This window comes from Tamandua tetradactyla, chromosome 14 (assembly GCF_023851605.1).
Source record: "Tamandua tetradactyla isolate mTamTet1 chromosome 14, mTamTet1.pri, whole genome shotgun sequence".
Taxonomy (NCBI): Eukaryota; Metazoa; Chordata; class Mammalia; order Pilosa; family Myrmecophagidae; genus Tamandua; species Tamandua tetradactyla.
The window spans coordinates 64143404-64164925 of NC_135340.1; the positions used below are offsets into that span (position 1 = coordinate 64143404).

The 21522-nt window shown below is 38.6% G+C and overlaps 1 long non-coding RNA gene across 5 annotated transcripts in view; it reads left to right on the forward strand.

Annotated features, from left to right (window-relative positions):
* The first annotated feature begins 1574 nt into the window (after positions 1 to 1574).
* LOC143655153 (uncharacterized) overlaps positions 1575 to 21522 on the forward strand; it is an 85050-nt gene continuing 65102 nt past the window's right edge. For 2 of the 5 annotated variants that reach the window (XR_013162075.1, XR_013162076.1), the window contains exons 1-3: positions 1585 to 1762; positions 5479 to 5624; positions 5833 to 6085. This is a non-coding gene — a long non-coding RNA (uncharacterized LOC143655153). Of the gene's footprint in view, positions 1763 to 5478; positions 5625 to 5832; positions 6086 to 16256; positions 16425 to 21522 lie in introns of those variants that run through there. The other 3 variants (XR_013162077.1, XR_013162079.1, XR_013162078.1) reach the window with 3 other exon arrangements.

Genomic DNA, 21522 nt, shown 5'->3' on the forward strand with positions numbered 1-21522 from the left:
TTCAATATTTAATAAATAAATGCAAAAATGATGATCGCTCTGTTTCAGGATAATGTGCCCCACCAAAAGCTTTAAGTATGTTCAGAGTTGCAATTAGGCCCTTGACTTTAAAATTGAGCAAAATAAAATTTTAAAATTAGCTATTGTAAATCCTCCACCATGTAATATACTTAGAGAATCTTATTGGTTTCACAGGGCATTGTACTTAATCATTCAGAGAGTTAAATGTGGTAACATGAATGAAGGGTCTAGCATGCCAATTATTCTTAATACACGGTGATTTCCTTTAGCTCTGCCATTGTTCCCCCTTTATTAGCAAAGCTCATTAAATGCTTGTGTGTGGTTTTTAAAAAATAGTCTTGGAAAACAAAAAATAAATTGTGATGGTTTATTTATTACTTTAAAATGTTATTAATATTTTCAATTAGTCATTACTTTTTAAATTCAATTAATATGAGTGATAGGCCTTAATCAAGCAACAGCTATTAATCCTGTTTAGCGGTTTGGTTGCTTCCTGAAGTTTAATACTAACATACACAAATTTAAAAGTTGCTGTAACTAAAATAAAAGGTCACCTCTTAAATACCTAAGAAATTTAACACAGATCTGTGGTGGTACAGTTTTTCACAGGATGAAAATAGACTAGGAATGTGAACTAATGAGTGAAATTTAGCACTTTAGAATGACATGTCAAATAGGTGTGATGCAAAGGATTTGCTAAGAAAAGAAAACAGGTAGCGATTGCTATCCTTACCTATGTAACCGTATCCTAATTGGATGACAGAATCTTAGAGTTAGAAGCTGCTGTGATAAGACTCTTTCCTTCCACTCTCCCATTCCCCTTCTCCCAATAATGCCTTTGTTCCTAATCAGGAAAAATAAAGTTCATGGCTAAAAGGCAGCTTGGAAATCCAGAAGGGCAGCAGGAAACTATGGCTCTGATTTTCTGTTTACAGGTCTAGATAAGTTGACATGGTCTATTAAGTCGACAGAGTCATTAATGGTCTATTCTTTCACTGCACCTGTAAACAGAAGTCTATTTCAATGCGGTACCATTGCAAGTAGTGAGACAAATGGGAGTAGGTCCCAAGTTCTTGCCAGGAAATGGTAAACAACAGATTTCCAGGTGTCAAGTGAGAAAACAGATCCTCATCTTCAACCTCTATGGTCATTTTACCAACATCCACTACAAGCCTCTTTTAAGGGACTGACACAGTCCCAAAGCTTGTGCCATAAAGATATGTAGGACTTCTAGGCTCTGAAGGTAGGCAGTATGGGGCTTTAGTGAATTGGCAGACTATAACTCTGGAGTAGAAGTCATTCTTAAAACTGTCTTTAACACCAGAAACAAATGTAGCTACTGGGTGGCCTTTTAAGTTCTTTCCTGCCAAGTTGCAGGTTATAAATAACACAAATTTATTTCAACACACCTAAACAGCAAACCCACTTTTGGTGCCCTCATAACCCAGAAATTCATTGCAACCCTCTGCTCCACCAGGGTATGGAGTGGAGGAAAGACGGAACTCTGGAATCAGGCAGGTTTGGGTTGGTTACCATGGATACCATTACTTACCAGCCATGCTCTTGGTCTCAGTTCCTTTCTCTATTAATATAATAGCAATACTTACTTATCAGGTAGGTTGCTATAAAGATAAAAGAAATGTAAAAGCTCCCAGTGAAAAAGGACCCCATCTCTCAAATCTCTCACCATTGACATTGATGTTACCTAAAATTCCTACATTGTTTGCGACTGTGAGATAAGGTAGGGTTAAAAATGGATATGTGTTAAATCCGTATTAAATCCAATATTAAAAATGGATACGTATGGGGTGGGGATGTAGAAGTGCACGACATTTTGAAATTAGCAACTTGGACTTCACTGTGTTTAGCAAAGCAGCGAAATCACTAGTCAGTTGCTACACAGGGAATCATAGACTAAAACACAGCACAGAATGTAAAAAGGAATTTAAAAGTAGAGGAACTGTCAAAGAGGACAGACCTGGGGTGGGGGAGAGGTCATACTGAAGTACTTGGGTAAGTAAGTGGGGAGTCCTTGGGATGGAAGAAGATGGAGGAAGAACAAGGTTAGGCAGTAGAGGCAGGGACTCGGCATAACAGTGCTGGGAAATACTGCTAAGAAGGCAACGAGACATCTGCAAACTTCAGAAATTCTGGAGCCACCTTTGACTCCCATCCCTCCCACACTTAAAATCAAATCGTCAAGAAATTTTACTTCCAAAGTTTATTCAGTATGCAACAAATTCTCACAGCTTCCTCAGATACCCTAGTTTAAGTCACCTTAGGCTCTCGCCTTCATTATCATAAAAGTGTTCTACTTGTGCTCTTCTTCCCTTTCTTTCTATGTCCGTTCTTTATAAAACAGCCAGAGTGAGCCTTTTATACATAATGCCAGATCATAGCACCCCTTACTCCAAAACTTCTAATGACTTCTCATATCACTCAGAAAAACAAACAAACACAGAGACAGAAATCCCAACTCCTTCCTGTAGTCTCCTTACCTGGAAATCTAGACCCTGCCAACCCTTTTGCTCACTCCACCTCTTTTGCTCACTGTGCCCCAATCACAATGACCTCCTTTCTGAGACTTGAACATTCTGCAGCCTCAGGACTTTTGGACATTTTCTTCCCTCTCTCTTGAAAGTTCTACCTCCAGAAATCTGCGTGACTTACTCCCTCACTTTATTCAGGTCTGTTCTCATATATACTTCACTCAGAAGCCTTTTCAAACTTTCACGGCACACCCCCTCATCCTCTATCCCCTGACTCTGGTAATATGCTTGACCACAATGTCCAATGACAGCGTGTCTTTGGCTTTGAACAGGAGCATAAAGCCGCTTCACAGGAGCAAGAGCTGCCCCATTCAGAAGTGCCTGAAGCCTCTCCTTAAATTTCTAATCTAATCTTCTCTCTGAGGACTAGAAACCAGGCTTTCTGGACTTAATATGTCTGAAAACCATTTCAGTTTACACCAGTTGTGGAAAATGCTGGATGGCGTACAAATGACTAGGGACACATATCTCATGAGATTTGTTTTGCCCTCAAACAGAAACTATTTGCCAGGAGGCCTACATAACAGAGAATACCTTAAAAAAATATTAGTGTTAATAGACTTTTAAGCAACCTCAAAAAATTAAGAATAAATAAGTGTATCTGATTGAGTCAGATTTCCTCATGGAAAATGGCAAAATAGTCTCTTCTCAATGACCATGTTCTCAGATACAGAGAAATCCAACTGTCAGTTGAGCCTTAACGATGGCTGTTTACTATCTATTTAGCCAGAATATCTATGAGTGTAGCAGATGCTATGATCTGCTGTCCAGATTCCCCTTCAGGACTGATACACTATTCCCCCTGTGCTAGGAAGGCTTCCTGTTGATGGCTCACGGCTGAGTCCCTCTCTGGGCATTGTCTTTAGCTGAAGGGAGCTGCTGTACCCTAGTTACATCCCCTAATGTTTTAGTTTCCTAGGCAGCGCTAGAAAATACCATGAAATGGCTTGGCTTAAACAATGGGAATGTATTAGCTTACAGTTTTGAGGCTGAGAAAATGTCCAAACTAAGGCATCATCAAGGTCACACTTTCTTCCCAAAGACAGCTGCTGGTGATCCTTGGCTCCTCAGCCACATGGCAAGGCATATGGCACATTTGCTGGTCTTTCCCTTCTCTTCTTGACTTTGCTCATTTCAACTTCTTGCTTCTGTGGTTTTTCTCTCCATTTGTGTTGCTTCTCTTTAAGATAGACTCTAATAATAGGATTAAGAACCATCCAGAATGGGGTGGGTCACACCTTAACTGAAGTAGCCCCATCAAAAGATCCCATTTACAATGAGTTTACACCCACAAGAATGGATTAGATTTAAGAACATGGTTTTCTGGGGTACATACAGTTTTAACTACCATGCCTACCCAGGAGCAGCCTACATTCAATGACTGACCAACATAGAAAAGGACAAGGCCCAATTTCTGCACCTCAATTCAAGACAATTCTGAAGGGCCATCACAGCTTCAGAGCTCCCTGTGAAACAGACCGCAGTCTTTCTTGCAATTGTATCTCAAAATCTTGTTTTCCTCACTCTCTCACAGGTGTCATTCCCATGAACACCTTCCAATTAGCCCCCTGCATTCAAATATCCATCCCAGAGTTTGTTTCTCAGGTGTCCCAATCCAAGACTCTGAAGCAATTTGATCTAACCATTATAGTGGCTAGAAGACTCAGCCTGAGCTTGCTGGGTTCAGGGTACTGACACTGCGGCCAAATCAGGCCCTTTGGAAAACGTACTGCCTTGCAGAGAGCAGTAAGTCGCAGAGCATGGGCTCAAACCACACCTTCCACTCCAGTTAGGTTATTTGAAAGACATGGCATGCTGCCCTCCCGAATGTTTCCTTTACTGAAGCCAGGTTGGCCTTTCAGTACCCCAAACAGCCTAAACTCTCTCCTGACTCATAGCCTTTGTCCTTTCAGCCTCTTCCTGAGAACATTAGCCTGACTGGCTTCTTCTCAGTCTCAAGGTTTTGTTTGTTGATGCCACCTCCTTAGGGTAGTGGATTGCCTCCTGTCAAACTGACTTACTTCACACTACAAGATTCCCATTTATCCCATTTCCCTGTTTAAGTCTTTCATGGACTTTATTTTATTTTATTCTACACTATCCGGTTGTTTCCTACACACAAGTACTTTTTGTTGCTTCCCTCTATAGAATGTAAGCTCCTTGAGGGGAAGGGGTGATATCTGTCTAGTTCACTCTTGTATCCACAGTGGCTGGAATAGTATAAGAAGACACACAATAAGTGTTCAATTACACACAGGGTGAAAAAATTGAGCACCATGTATGTTGGTCTACTCTCTACACATTAACAAAAGCTGAGTCCAACTTAAAGAAGCACAAGTACAAAAGCTCCTATACTAAGAATTAATCATGTCCCAAACTAAAAGTTCTGGAGAGGGGTTTGTTTCTATTGTCTGTGTTTATAAGGCCAGCTATCAGGGTTGGTGAGGCTGGGGGAAGCATGTAATATTCAAACACACAAATTATGAAACCAAGGATAGAGGATGAGAATACGGGTGGGTGGGAGTTTCTGTTTGACACCACATAAAGTTGAAATACACTGCCTCCAAAGTGAAAAACCAACCTTCCTGGAACAGTTTATGTAATGATTATGATACTTACTTAGCTTAACCTTTCTAGCTGAAACTTAGAGTAGAGCAGCCTTTGGAGCACCAGAGAAAGCTATGGCCGACCCAACAACTAGAAGCCTAGTGGAGGAATAGCTAGAAGTGAGACAACTGTGTCTGTTGTTGATGTTTGCCTTGGAGACCCTATTTGAGTAGCCAGCTCACTTTCTCATATGGACTCCTCTTCCCACTCACTGAACACTTATCAGGCTCCTATGAAATTGGCATTGTGTTTAAATCTGCACAGTTTTCCCAGTCTACATCTCTGCCAATCTCTGCTGCAGACCCACAGCATCATCAGAAGAGACATCAGCCAGAAGAGAACTTACCCCTGCAGGATAAAGATTTTGAATGATAGATAAAGACTATCTTGAAGTTTAATGGCAAGCAACCTGGAAAAGCAAACAGAAAATTTTCATCTTACTAGAAGGTATAACCTTAAGCAGGGCCTTAATTCTGTGTCTCTTTTCTTACTTCCAATTATTCCACCTAATTATTTTGAAGACTGGTAAAAAAAGTACAAAGCACTTCAACCAGTGGTCACTAATAAACGCTTGTTGAAATGTATTGAAAGTTGAAAGTTTTAAGCAGAAAGGGGTGGAAGTTTGGCCAATTTAACCTCTTCCTCCTTCTGCTAGGTTTGGTATAGAATGCTATGAGCATTGCTGTGATTGGAAGAGAAAAGAGGATGCCTGAAAGGAACAATAAGTGTCTCTGAGTCATCACCATCCCATAGCCCCACTTCTGATGACCAAGGAGAGATGCTTGAAAAATTCTGAGCAGCACAGTTTTGTGGATCATATTTCTGTTACAGGGAAATTGCTCTGTGAAAAATGGATTAGAGGATGGCAGGAGAAGACGACCAAACAGGAAGCCACTGCAGAGTTCTGGGTAAGAAATAATGGTTACCTAATTCAAAGAGGTAAGAAAAGGGCTGGAGATATGGTGAAAGCCTCTGCTGATACTTGGACACAGGATCTACAGATTTTGTGGTCATTTAGGTATAAGGGGGAAAGTAAATATGGAACCTACAAAGAGGTCTAAAATAATTGCTAAAGAAGTTGGAATAAAACTAGCAAGGATGTTTTCATTAAGAGTTTAAAGAGAAATTGGTTTCAAAGAAAAGGTGGTCAAGATGGTCACATTAAATCATTAAATGGAGTGATCAAAGAGAGGACCAAAGTGTGTCTGTTGGAATAAGCACTAAAGAATCACTAGTGACCTCTTCAATAAAAAAGAAGAGAAAATAATAGGATATCAGTTATTAACATCTTACCTCTGTCTACTGTTTATTCCATGCCAGACCCTGGATTAAAGGCTTTATAAACCTTATCTCATTTGGCCTTTACCACAATTCTAACTTATTTTAGATGAGGAAATCAAGACATAGGATTGAGTGACTTGTCTAAGCTCAAGCAGCTGGTAGAGAGGGATCTAGGACTTGACTCCAAGAAATCTGACTCCAGAACTTTGCTCTTAACCAACTGGTGCTGAAGAAGGTAGGTGCTGGTCTAGCCCTATAGAGTAGCTGAATTGGTCTTGGGGACACATGCATTACAAATGAGAGAGCGGATCATTCTCACTCCATTCAGAACTTTCCAAGAGCCCAAAAACAGTGTCAGCAGCCTGATGAGGGGTACATCTCCTCCCTGAGTGACTTCTCTCATGTCTCTTTTTTTATGCCTAAACCCCCCTCCACTATCACCAATAACAATACTTTGGTGGCTTCCAGAATGATAGTGTCTGGTCAGAACTTACTTTTAAAAAAGTGTCTTCTTTATTTTCCCTCATTATAATTTAACCATCCTTTATCTGCCATGCCCTGATCAGGTACTGATAAGCTAATTTGATGAACTAATTTGTGCTTAGGTTAAATGGATAATATTGACTTTGTTTTTTTTTGCTATACACACCCCCCTTAAAATGCTGGTAGAGACATTTCACTGTTTTAAAAAGAATGAGAATGTTAGTATGTTTGATCTTGGAGGACTGGTAAGTAGGAATAAAGTAGGACAGATGTTGGTATAACTAAAGTCATATAACATGTTGGGTGTCTTCCCAACTGTAAGCCTGACCCATAGAAATCAATTACCATCCCACAATTAGATCTCGTTGTTTGGACTGGCCCTAGAAAGGAAAAGAAGGAATTGTTTTCCTTCTTCAGACCATATGCATGACTCTTCACACTTACAAAACAAGTCACTCCTCCTGGACACTGACCCATGGGACAAGTATTCCCTGAAATAGAGCCCATGCCACTTGAGATAGTTAATTTCATGTGTCAACTTGGCTAGGCTATGGCATCCATTTGTTTGGCCAAGCAAGCACTGGCCTGATTGTTATTGTGAGGGTATTTCATACATGGATGTAAAACATTAGTTATTTGATTGCATTGATGGATGATTAAATCTACCATCAACAAAGAAGATGGCCTTCAGCAGTGAGAGGAGCCTTCCCATCTAGTCAGTTGGAGGCCTTTTCGTGAGAACTGAAGATTTCAGCAGTCAGGAAGAATTTCTTCCAAATCCTCCTGACCACACCCTTGCTCTATCCTAAAACACCAGGGGATTCTGGGTGCAGGCCTTCAAGCATGCTGTGGGGTGGAAACTGAAAATGCAAGGTGAGGAAGAGTCAGGGCTTGGAATTCCCAAAGCCAACATTAAGTGATGATCCTGCTGGTCTGACCCTTGCTTTTCCCCAACTTTCCTTCATTTTTTTCCCCCTTTCCTTTTGAGAATGTTTTATTTGGAGTAAGATTTGAGGTAAACAGACACGATTCAGAGGCATCTCTTTTTGCTTGGAAAATTGGAAGCTTTCACTTGGCCACTTCAGGTGGGAGATAAAGATGAGCATTTCCTCCTTGCATTCTTGCATGTTCAGCCAACTGTACATCCGTTTTGTCTGACTGCCCAGAGATTTTTGTGAATGGGCACATTTTCAGGAGTGCAAATAACAACAGAAATAAAAAAATTCACACAGAAATTTCTGGAAAAATATTCCAAATTGCTTTCTTGATTGCAAATGAAAACTATAGTACCCTTTAATTGTAACGTCAACCAAAATCTTGATTCTTGAACTGAAGTGCACTTTCTTGTTTATTCCCTTACACAAGTGCTTGCATAATTTTGCTTTGCACGTAATCCCTTTCTGTAATTTTTATAGTAACCAAAATCAATTTCCAGATTTATTTTGAAAGTCAAATGATTTCTCACAATGTTTGCATGAATTGGATTTGGAGAGGAGTTGGAATGATTGTTTTTCAAACAGAAAGTAAAATCAAAGAAGGGTGAGTCAATGGATTAAAACTTAACAGTGAATCACTGTTCACACCGGATTAGAACTCAGTCTACTCATTCAGCAAACATCCAGCAATATGCTCATTATTAATCTAATTCTTTATATACTGCGATATGTTTATTATGCTTTGCCTTCTAGTCCATATACCTTTTAGCAGGCTAATTCATTTCAATATTTTCCCAACATACACCCAATCTCACACAATCATACACTCTCAGAAGGAGACTTCCTTTTACACAATATTTAAAGGAAAAGAAGAGCTAGAAATAGAAAAGCTAAAAGGAATCCAAAAAAGGCACATGGTATGATTTTTACTCTTCAGTTATAAAAAGTGAAAGGTTTCCCAAAACAGGACCAACCTTTTCCCCTGCCTCCACTTAAGCAATGACTCATACATAAAACTTTCTGTGGAATTTCTCTTTATGTAACTCCTGATTCAGAAAACCCTTGGCATTAAAGATGGTGTAGCTTCACAGGCTCACACTTTATTGTAAGCTCAAGTCCTTTATTACAGCTGAAATATCTGTTCTAAATTCAGCACAATGCTCTCCTATTTAAAGTAGGAGGATAAAAAAATGCAAAATGTTAAAGCTGCAAGGGATGCTAGAGATCATCTGCTTCAGGATGTAGAGAGGGTTCCATTGTACTGGATTGGTAGGGGCTGCCTAGATGGAATGTGGGTAATGATCCTGAAATAAGGTATAAGCTCAGCAAAAGATTGATTATTATCAATGCGTGCCATGGAGACATCGGTGGGGCATGGCCAAGTATGTGTCATCACATATCTAATCCAGCATTTTTTTATTAAGATGATGAAAATGGGATCTGAGGTAGATTGGCCTACCCAAAGTCAAATAGCTAGCTACTGAGGGATCAGGGGCTACAATTCAGATTTCTTGATTCCAAAATTAGTTTTCCCTAATTTCCCTGTCTACAAACTAGACAAGAAGAGTGACACTAAATTTAAACAGGTAGACAGCAGCATGATTCTAGCCCAGTTCCCTAAAATGTCCCCAGAAACACCTGCAGTTTTTGGAGGAAGACATCTCTCATGTTGGCGCTATCATTATTCAATTATTTTCATGCAATCGATGCAAATTCTCTTATATACTGTGACATTCCCATGGATCCATTCTATCATGACCTTCAGGATCTCCTTTGTTGGTGGAGTGCCAAGCCTGGTCCAAAGTCCTTTCCAAGTCATCTAGAGCAGTTGTTGTTGTCCCAGAGAAGATGAGAACATGAGCATAGTGCTGGGGCATTTATTTTCCTGGTCTAACTAGTTACTGATTCTATCAACACACTTTCTTCCAATATCCAGCTCTTGACATCATTTCCTCCTCCTGAGCTCCCCTGACTCGATTGCAGCATTAATATTAGTCTCTTTCACATTTTTGATGATCCTGGGAGTTGCTTTGTGGCTTCCTGAAGGAAATATTTCTTAGTCCTCTAGAACAGCACCTAATGTCTTGAGCTGTAGGTAGGACACTGTTATGAATATTCAACACTATTCATTCATTTATTGTCTATCTGAGAAGCATGCAGATATTGGGCATGTACTGTATGTAAGTCATTTCTTTAAATATTTGGGAGCTGTAAAAGTGGGTAAGAAATGATCCTTGCTATCATAAAAAAGAAGAATCTAAAAGGAGAGATAAGCAGTGGTAGAATTAGTGTAATATGGCAAAGACTGACGAGGTGGTTACCCAAACGATTTCATTTTCTTCCTTGGTATAGCATTAGATTAAATATCTCAGGCTCACATGCATTACGTGTGACCATAGCTCTAAGTACTAGCCAATGGAATGGTGAGCTGAAGTGAAGTACATATTTTCAGGTCTTGCCAATAAAAATTCACTTTAAAAACTGAACTAAACCCTTCTACACTCTCCTACTTAATCCAGATAAACATAGCAACCTTGGCAGAGCCTTAAAGATAGAAGGACCCTGAGTCCCTGAAACATCAATGGGAAGAGAGCTGCACATTAAACAAGAACACACCTCTTAGAATTCTTTTTAATGAAATAGTAACATCAATTAATTTAAGCCTGTACAGATTTGAGGATTGTTTATTATAGCAGACAGCATTATCTTAACTAATACAGATTAGAATCCCAACTTTCTTTGGAGTGCTATGCTCTCCAAACAAATCCACATGAAATAATAAAATATTGCCCAAAGTTTAGCACTACTAAATATATAAATCACATTCTAAGTCACCTAAAAGAATTAATATACAAAGAGTCAAAATACAATGACCTTTAAAAGGGACATGGGCAGAACCATATATGTTTGTGTGAAACAATGGAAACAGATGACTGTTGAACAAACCCTGTGTCCAGTTTATTACGCAGGTTAGTTCTTAAAGCACTGATTTCTGGATTTCCATTTCTGAGGGTTGCACTTAGAAGTTTCCCTTGGTTGATCTGAACGTAGTGTGCCACAAACTTTCATCTCCCAAGGCCCATTGTTTCTCCCTCTTGAACGTCTACGAGTACTAATGAAATTGCCTAATTATTCATGGAAGTAGTTCTTATGGTAGGGCACAAACAATTGAGACACATAAATGGTCCTCCCCAGAGTAGATAACTGTCTCTCAGTGCAGTTGATGGACACTAAAAAGTGCACAGAAATGGCAAGGCAGAAGCAGAGACAAATCTGTGAAGGAGTCATAATTTTCTTCTGTAGACTTTAACTTTCCCTTTCTGGAATACTCTACAGTCTCCTCAGCCTCCTTTCTGAAACATGTTTCACAGTATGTTCATCCTCCCATTAGATGCCAAGGGTCCCCAGATTTAGCACTTTTCCCTGGACTTCCACCCTCAGGGATTGTGCTGGTTTGAAGATGTTATGTGCCCCAGAAAAGTCATGTTTTAATCTTCATTCAAACTTGTGGGAGGAGCCATTTCTTTTAATCCTGATTCAACACTCTAGGTTGGAAATTTTTTTAGCAGATAATCTCCACGGAAGTTTACTGGAATCCTTTAAAAGAGGAAACATTTTTCAGAGAGTCAGAAATGACAAAAGCCTCAGAACTGACAGAAACTTCAGAGCAGAGCTGACTCAGATGCCGTCATGTGGAGAACAGAGACATGGATGTTTGGAGATGCTTGGAGCCCAGCAGACGTCACGATTAGATGTTAAGCAAACCAGAGCCTAGAGCGAGCCAAGGGAAGCCAAGAGATGAAAATCAGCCCCAGAGAAGCAAGGTGAGGAACCCCACGGGAACAGAGGCTGAAAGCAATGGAGCCCAGGTGCAAGGCACTAGCAGATGCCAGCAACATGGCTACCCAGAGGTGTTCCTGACTGATTGACCTTCCTTGAAGGAATATTTGTATAGATGCCTTAGTGTGGACATTTTTATAGGCTTAGAACTGTAAACTTGTAACTTATTAAATCCCCCCTTTTAAAAGCCTTTCCAGTTCTGATATAGTGCATTCTGGCAGTTTGCAAACTAACATAGGGGTCACTACCTACCTCATCTCTTACTCATATTTACAAAACCTTCTCAAATACGGGTTAGAAAACTATAATGGGAGGTGGGTAGTAGGCAACAAATGTCACATTGCCTATAGGGGAAACCATCCTTCTAACAACAGTACATTATGTTACATATTAGCTGGACAACACCTTGGGTCCAAAAGGAGATGATACAGTTTAGAGAAATATCAGTGGAGTAGAACCAAGTGAGTAAGGAGCTCTAAGTAACAGTGTCCATGGTAGGTTTCAGAAAGCAAAGCTGTGATGGCTATGATGGCTTGGGAAAATTTTACAAAGGAGAAGTGAAAAAGTGTTAGGGAAATTACTGCCGTTCTGTTTAAGAGCAGTCCTGGCTTGATGACATCTTTTTCCTGAGACAACAAACATAGGCAAAAACAGTGAGCTTCATACACCCAAAGGAATTGAACAGATGATAATCTTTGCACAATGCAAGTTGCAAAATGCCAAAGTTCATTCTTGTGGTGTAATATTCAGCATCAATAGTTAAGAATGCTCTGGAAAAGTTATTAGCCTGACTAAAGAAACAATATTTTAAGGGAAATAATGGCTTTGTCATCTTGTCTCATTTTTATAGGGTACTTGGTTGTGTTTGAGACTAGCTTACGAATTTGGGCTTATTGTGATTTATAAGTGACCTTTGGATGAGTCTGCTGTTGTTACTGGAATTTATACCACAAGGATTCCCTTTTCTATTCTCCTTACTTAATTATCCAACATATCACACATAAATGTGATGGGGCAGCAGACAAACATTTAAATTACTTTCAAAAGAAACCTTATGCTGGAAACAGTTGAGCTACTTCCAGCTTGTGGGTTCTTTTGTCTAATTCAAGCATTCTTTCATAATTTAGCCTTCCTAATAAACTATTTTTCAAAAACACTTGAATTCATTGTTCTCTTTTCAGATTACTGGTAGTAATCCAACAAGCACTCATTCAAATGTTACCTCTGACTTCAAGGTTTAGTAACCAAACCACAGTATTTAATGAAATGTTTTAGATGGAAGGTAACCTCTGAAATCTCAGTTCCTAAGAAGGAAAAATTCCCTGCAGTAGTGAAATGTTGGCTTCTAAGACAGAGTGTGAAAATTCTGTGTCCTTTCTTTTCAAAAAACTTTTCAGAGATAGGAAAAAAAGAAGAGAAAGTGTTTAAGAAACTATGTATGTTGCCCTCTTTGTGACCTGGGTGACTTGTGGGCAGACAGGTAACAGGAAAGTGACCTGCTTGCAGGGGATCAGCAAGTGACCCCTCCTGGATGCAGCATCAACATTGCTCTAAAAAACATATGGAAATTGTTTTCCCACAGAGGCATGGCTCTGGCCTAAATTCGGCACCAAATCAGTTCCATACTCAGAATTTTCTTTTTTTTTACCCCAATACCATTGTCATTATGCAATTTCTTTGCTCAAAAGTGCCTCATGGTATGGTAGACAGAATAATGGTCCCTCAAAGATGTCCACATTCCAATTCCCCAAACCCATGAGTATGTTACCCGACATGGCAAAAGAGCCTGTGTAGACATGGTTAAGGACCTTGAGATAGGAATATTATTGTGAATTGTCAGGATGGGCCCAATCTAAAGGTATGCATCCATAAAAGTGGAAAATCTTTTCCTGCTGTGGTCAAGGAGAAAGAGAATGTGACAACAGAAGTAGGATAAAACAGATTAGATGGGAGAAGAAGGAAGAAAGATTTGAAGTATGAGAGGGACTCTAGCTGCTGTTGCTGGTTTTGAAGATGGAGGAAGCATGCCATGAGCCAAGGAATGGGAAGGGCCCTCAGTTCACAGGCAGCAAGGAAATGAGGATCTCAATCCTACAATCACAAGGAGCTGAATTCTACCAATAACCTCAATGAGCAAAAAATAGATCCTTCCCTAGGACCTCCAGAAAGGAACACAGCCATGCAAATGCCTTGACATTTGCCTACTGAGACCCATGTCAGACTTTTGACCGACAGAACTGAAACACAATAATTTGTATTGTTTAGGCCACTAAATTTGTGGCCTTTCCAATTTTATCTCCCCCACTCTCCCATAAAACTTTCTGCTTTAGTTAGGTCACTTGACTCACAATCCTATAAACATTCCATGACTATTCTACCACTATGCCTTTTCTCACATTCTCTCTTTTCCATTCTTTCTCCTTTCTGAACTTCAGCAATCTGTTGAGGCTTACAATCCACAATGGTATAAAGTCATTTCCAACCTATAATGCTTATTCTACTTTTGCACTCTTGGACCACTTAGCTGTATGCCTAACACAGTGATTCCCAAATTCTTTGGTCTAAGGATTTCTTTGTGCTTTCTAAAATGATTAAGAACACCAAGGAGCTTTGGCTTAGGTGGTTTTATATCTATAATAGTCGATGTATTAGAAATTTAAAAAGAAATATTTAAGATAATTATTTATTAATTTATTTTAAGAAAATAATAAAAGTTTTACATGTTTTCATAAATAATGTATTTTATACACATAACTATGTTTTCCAAAATAAAAAAAAGTTTAATAAGAAATGTGCCACTACCTAACATTTTTGCAGATATCGTAAAAGTCTACTTTAATGGAAAACAGCTAGATTGTCAATCTATATTCCATCTATTACTGTATGTTATTTGGTTAGAATAGTTGAAGAGGCCTTGATTAAGAGGATGTAGCGAGAAGCCTCAGAACTCCTTGCAGCCGATACCCACCCAAACCCCCAGAAGTTTTGAATAACCAACAAAACTGGCAGCAACATCTTTCCCAAGCTAAAAAACAGAGTTTTGGGGAACAGGCAAGCATCAAATCTAGAAACACTACTTAAAAACAGTAGACTATGGTGGTGTTCTGGCTGGTCCCTCCCCTTATTCTGCAGTGGCTTGACATGGAGTTGGTCTGTGCGTCTAGTGTGGGTCTCTAATCTCCAGAACCTGCGAGCAAGCAGAATAACCCTCATGCACATATTGGGAGCACATATTTCTGGCACATTGTCTTGTGGCAACCTGAGGAACTGAACCCGTATGTTCACTGCAGGCTTGCCAGGCCAGAACTTGCCCTGCTTGTAGAAGGTAGAACAATCAAATTGTGGCTTCCTAGGACATAGTATTGTTGGCTATAGGATGTACAGAGCAGTGTCTAGGATCATGAGGAAATTGTTTCATAAGGAAGAGAGAATATTTATATTCTTATAAATTGGAGAATTCTTGTACATGTCCAAGAAAAGGTGCATGCATAGAAAGGATCAGGGAAGCCCCTACATTTTGGTCTGGAGCTATTGTCTAAATTCATTGTATGAATAAACTTTGAAGGAGTGAACCTCCACAGGTCAATTTCTAAAGACAGAAAAAAAATTTTCCTGTTTTTGTTTTTGTTGTTGTTTTTAGCTCTTGGAATTAAAAGAAAGTCCTATCATAATGCTAAACTTAAGGAACATTCACTTCAGAGCCTAAATGCTAGCAATAACTTTAAAATATCAAAATGCTCAGATTTCAACAAAAGGTCACAAAACATAGAAAGAAACAAGAAGTGATGGGCCATACAAAGGAGACGACGATTAAAGCAGTAGAAACCTTCAAGGAAGAGGACTAAACCTGGGACATACCAGACAAAGACTTTTAAAAATAGTTAGATATGGTGAAAGAGCTAAGGGAAAACATAAACAAAGAACCAAAGGAAGTCAGAAAAATGATAAACACAAAAATAATATGAATATAGAGATGGAAATTATGAAAAGGAACCAGAGTTGAAGACCACAATGATAGAAATTAAAAATTCCCTAGAGATGTTCAACAGCAAATTGGAGCTGGAAGAAGAAAGGCTCAGTAAACTTTATGATAAGACAATTGAAATCATCCAGTCTGAGGAACAGAAAGAAGAAAGAAAAGTGAACATAGCCTAAGAAACCTATGGGAATCATCAAGCATGTGAATATACACATTATAGGAACCCTAGAAACAAAAGAAAGGAGCAGAGAGAATATTCAAAAAAATAATGGCTGAAAATTTCCCAAATTTAATGAAAGGCATGAATACCCACATCCAAAGTGCCCAACAAATTCCAAACAAGATACGCCCAAACAGACTAGAGCATATTCTAATAAAAAAAAAAATGCAGGAAATAAAGAGGGAATTCTGAAAGCCACAAGAGAGAAGCAACCTATCATGTAAAAGGGAGGCTTAATAAGATTAAGTGGAGGCAAGAAGTCAGCTGAATGACATACTTAAAGTGATAAAAACAAAAAATTACCAACCAAAAATTGTATATCTGTCCAAACTTTCTTTCAGAAATAAGAGAGATTAAGACATTCCCAGAGCAACAAAAGCTGAGGGAGATTGTCACCACTCGACTGCTCTACAAGAGATGCAAAAGAGAGTTCTGCAGGGTGAAAGGAAAGGACAATAGACAATAGATTAAAACTGCATGAAAAAATAGAGATCTCTGGTAAGAGTAATTGCATGGGTAAAAATAAATACCAATATTATTTTCTATTTGGTTTGTGACTCCACTTTTTGCTTCCTACAGAATCCAAAAGGCAAATGTATAACATGTAATGCTTAATCAGTGGTTTTGAACTCATAATATATAAACATGTAATCTTTGAAAAGAATTACATAAAGATGGGGGGATGGAGGAACATAGGAATATAGCGTCTGTATACTATTGAAGTTAAGTTGGTATCAAAGCAAACAAGATTGTTATAGATTTAGCATGTTAAAACTGAAGCCCCATGGTAACTACAAAGAAAATATAGGACAATATGCAAGCTCATCGTTCTGGTTTGAAAGGATGTATGGACCCTAGAAAAGCCATGTTTTAATCCTAATCCCATTTTGTAAAGGCAGCTGTTTCTTCTAATCCCTATTCAGTATTGTATGTTTGAAACTGTAATTAGATCATCTTCCTGGAGATATGATTTAACCAAGAGTGGTTGTTTAGCTGGATTAGGTAGAGGCATGTCTCCACCCATTTAGGCAGGTCTTGATTAGTTTCTGAAGATTTATAAAAGAGGAAACATTTTGGAGAATGGGGGATTTGGAAAGAGCAGAGAATGCTGCAGCACCATGAAGCAGAGAGCCACCAGCCAGCAACCTTTGGAGATGAAGAAAGAAAAGCCTCCTGGGGAGCTTCATGAAACCAGAAGCCAGGAGAGAAAGCTAGCAGATGACATTGTGTTCGCTATGTGCCCTTCCAGCTGAGAGAGAAACCCTGACTGTGTTCGCCATGAGTCTTCTCACTTGAGAGAGAAATCCTGAACTTCATCGGCCTTCTTGAACCAAGGTATCTTTCCCTGGATGGATGCCTTTGATAGGACATTTCTATAGGCTTGTTTTAATTGGGACATTTTCTTGGCCTTTGAACTGTAAACTAGCAACTTATTAAATTCCCCTTTTTAAAAGCTGTTCTGTTTCTGGCATATTGTATTCTGGCAGCTAGCAAACTAGAACACTCATAGAAACAGAAATTAGAGTACAGGTTTCCAGGGGCAGGAGACAGCCTGAATAGAAAGTTAATACATAATGAGTGTAGGGTATATCTGTTTGGAGAGATGGGGAAAGTTTTAGTAATAGAAGTTGGTAAGGGTACCACACATTGCAAAAACAATTAATCCCATTGAATGGTATTCTTGGGAGTGGTTGAGATGGGAAAATTCATGTTGTATATATGTTCTCACAATTGAAAAAAAAAAAGAAAGAAAGGACAAGGAAAGAGAAAATGACAATTAAATGCAATACATGAACCTGGACAAGATCTAACAAAGGAGGAAAAGATGCTCAAAAGGATGTTACTGGGACATATGAGGAAACTGGAATATATGCTGTCAGCTTTATATCAAATATTAAATTTCTTGACCTTGATAACTGCACTTATGGCAGTTACATAAGTGAGTATCCTTGTTCCTAGGAACTATACATGGCAGTATTAAGTCTTCAAGAAGCAAGATACATACAACCTACACTCAAGGTTCAGAAAAGGGATTGATAAATAGATAAATAGACAACAGATGCATAGATAGATAGATGGATTGACAGATAGTGGTGTTCTGGTTTGGCAAAGCCTCTGGAATGCAGTATACCAGAAATGGGGTGTCTTTTATTAAAGGAATTTAAAATAACAATTTGTGGCTTTTAAAAAAGGAATTTACTACAAGTTTACAGTTCTAGGGCTGTGAAAATGTCCAAATTAAGGCACCAACAAGAGGTTACCTTCACTAAAGAAAGGCAGAAGTCAAAATGGAATACCTCTGTCAGCTGGGAAGACACGTGGTGACATCTGCTAGCTTTCTCTCCCAGCTTCTCATTTCATCAGGCTTCCCCAGGGGCATTTTCTTTCTGTATCTCCAAAGGTCTCTGTCTGTGTTGGCTCTAAGGGAATTTATTAAGTTACAAGTTTCAAGTTTTAAGGCCATAAAAATGTTCAAACTAAGGCATCCAAGCACAGATACTTTGACTCAAGGCAGGCTGATCTGTGAAGCATGTGGCTGGCATGTGCTGGTCCTTCTCATTTCAAACAGCTTCCCCAGGGGTGTTTTCTTTCTGAATCTCCATAGGTCTCTGTGTCAGCTCTGATGCATTTTCCAAAATGGTTCCCACTTAAAGGTCTCTATTAGTGACCCACCTTGAATGAACGGAGACACATTTCCATGGAAACCACCCAACCAAAAGGTCCCATCTAACAAAATCGAACCAGGATTAACAAACGTGGCTTTTCTGGTATACACAACAGTTTCAAACTGGCACAGAGGGATAGAGAGAATCAGCAAACATGGCAAAATGCTAAAAATTGGTGGGTATCTGGGGATGTAGTGGCATGCTGGATTTCTCTGTATAGTCCTTGTATTATTCTTACAACATTCCTGTAAGTGTGGAGGTATTTCAAACTATAAAGCTTTTTAAAATGAGGCAAATTGATGTATTCTCTATATTACATAAATGTGAAGTGATAAGAGTGAATTGTACTGAGTACAATTGTACTGAGTACTGAGTACACAGCACGAGCACATTTTGAAAAGAAAAAGTGAAACATTCCCAAATATTAACTTTCATAGAAAAAAATATCTGGAGAGAGCACAACATGCTATTAAATGTGATTACTGATAGGATAGATAGGAGTAGGCAAAGGGCACATGGAGAATGAGGGGAATTTTCAGTGTTATGTAAAATGGTAATGACTGGATATGTGCTAATATCCTCTTCTTGTAAGTGGGGGCGAAACAAGCTTAATTTACCCTTTAGTGAAATCCCCTTCTTTGTAATCGTGTCTTCAACAGAACTACTGGCTTTCACAAAACAAAAGTGACTAAAAGAATGTTTGAAGGAAATAAAAAGGTTACTCTCTTTGTTTTCAACAGTTCTCTCTCCCCTTCTAGTGTAGGTCCCTGCGGAAAATCATCCTTGCCTGGTTAATAATACATATATTTGAAGAAAATCTGGCCTTATACAAGTATGTAGTTGTACTAGTGAAGACTACTTTAAAGGATTTCACAGATAATTGTAAATATTTTTCTGAAAAAACAACCAAACTCAACAAATGGTAGTTTCCTAAATTAGAGGTCAAATACTATGTGGAATCTGAAACTATACCAATAAACTTTAGCACTCTATTACATTAAAATTCATAAGTTTCCCTTGGACTCTAAATGGAACTTTTACCCATGCATGATTTGTTATTTAGTAAATATTGTTTTTCTGAATTATGCAAGTCTTCTGAGTGTTGACACAACCTATTATGCAATATCAAAAATTACATTTGCTAATATAGCCACTGATCTATCAAAAAAGCTTTTAAGTAATGTGAAGCTGTTTGAATTCATAGTGGCAGATACATTATTTAGAAAGTTCTCATTTTCTCTTGAAAGCTTGTATTTTATTTTGTCAACAAATGCTGTCAGTTGTTTTCCTTGAAGTGACGGGCTCACTCTGTTCATTTTCGCGATAATGCCATCAAGTACTCAAGACTCATTAATCGCAGTTTATCAGTCACTACTTCATGAAAAGAAAAAACACAAAGACTAGCCCAGCTTGAAACTCAAACTATCATACAAGTGCTTTCCCTCGAAACAACCCTTGTACTTCAGAAGGCAACAGCCTTGCTTTATATATTGTCCGCATTTGTCACACATAATTTCTAAGGGTTGAGATTTAATACATTAATCATTTCTACTGTTTCATCAGGGACATTCTTAAGCAAAACGCATTTTTTAAATTGTGAGTGCCTGGGGGTAAAGTATACAGTGACTATTAATTTTGTGCCACTGTCTTGATTGATGCTGAGGCTGCAGATATTTTACCCACTGTACCTTTTTTGCATCAATGCCATGAAAAACCCTAATTATCACTAGTGATATGTATGTTTCCCAAATGTTTGGGAGTGTGGGCTACATTAAGGGAGCATATTGACAGCTAATATCTTTGCCCTAAGACTTCAAGCAGGGCACAGATTTCTTAAAAAGTGAATGTTAAAGTCCCAAAGGGTCTCCCCAGTGTTCCTCTGATTAAAGCAACTGTATCCACAGGAGCAGGCCGACCCCAAGGAAAGTGGATTGAAATCTTATGGGGATCCTGCCTGGGCCAACAAGATAGCAGGGAGGCAGAGCTGTAGGAGAAATCACCCTGACATTCCAATTTTCTTTTTCCTACAGTCTTTCCTTTTAGGTGAGAGAGATAAGGAGGCAGGGGAGGACGAAAGAGGGTGGGAAAACTTTCCTGTGAACCACTTGGATCTCTTGATACTGAACACTGAAGTGAGATGGACCCCACAGGCAGAGGGAAGATCAGATCTGGAGAGGAGTTTCAGCAGATCAAATGGAATTGAAGTTGTAGGTCATCTCTCCAAGTCCCCTCCCTTCCCGTTCTGTTCTTTAAGAATATCTGGCACCAATTAAAGATATTTAATAATAAGATAAGGAACAAGGAAGGAGAAAGAGAAAGAGAGAGAGAAAGGAGAGAAAAGAAGAAGGGAAGACAGAGAACAAAGGAAAAGAGAATTAACTTTAAAAAGATAAGTAATTTAAACCAATAGTTAAAATTTCAAAAAAATTCAATAGAATAAAAAGAAGAAATATTAGGACAATGAAAGAAGATGAGAAGCAAATTGATAAGAGTAAGCTGGAAGAGAAACTATTACGAAAGAGAGGATAATAGTGAAATAAAAATAGAATAAGTACAATTTAAAATGAAGTCTGAGATAGAGAAAATAGGCAATAGAAAAGCATACAGGGAAAATGAAAAAAAGCAAAGATATAACAAAACTATAGAGAAGATGATAGCTATCTAAAATACACAAAATACTTCCTGTTACTAAATAACCAAAAAAAAAAAGAAAAGAAACAAAAATATTTAAAATGCTAGTAGAAGAAAGTTTCCTGAAATTGAGATTTGAATCTGCAAACAAAAAACATAAATGCTCCATGTCCCTAAAAATTAATGCAAAAAAATTTCCATTACACATCTTGGTGAAGTTATTGAACTTTAAAGATAAAGATATAATAAAGGCATCCATGCAGGAAAAAGTGTGACATAAAAGGGGAAAACTGGGTTTTCCTCAAACTTG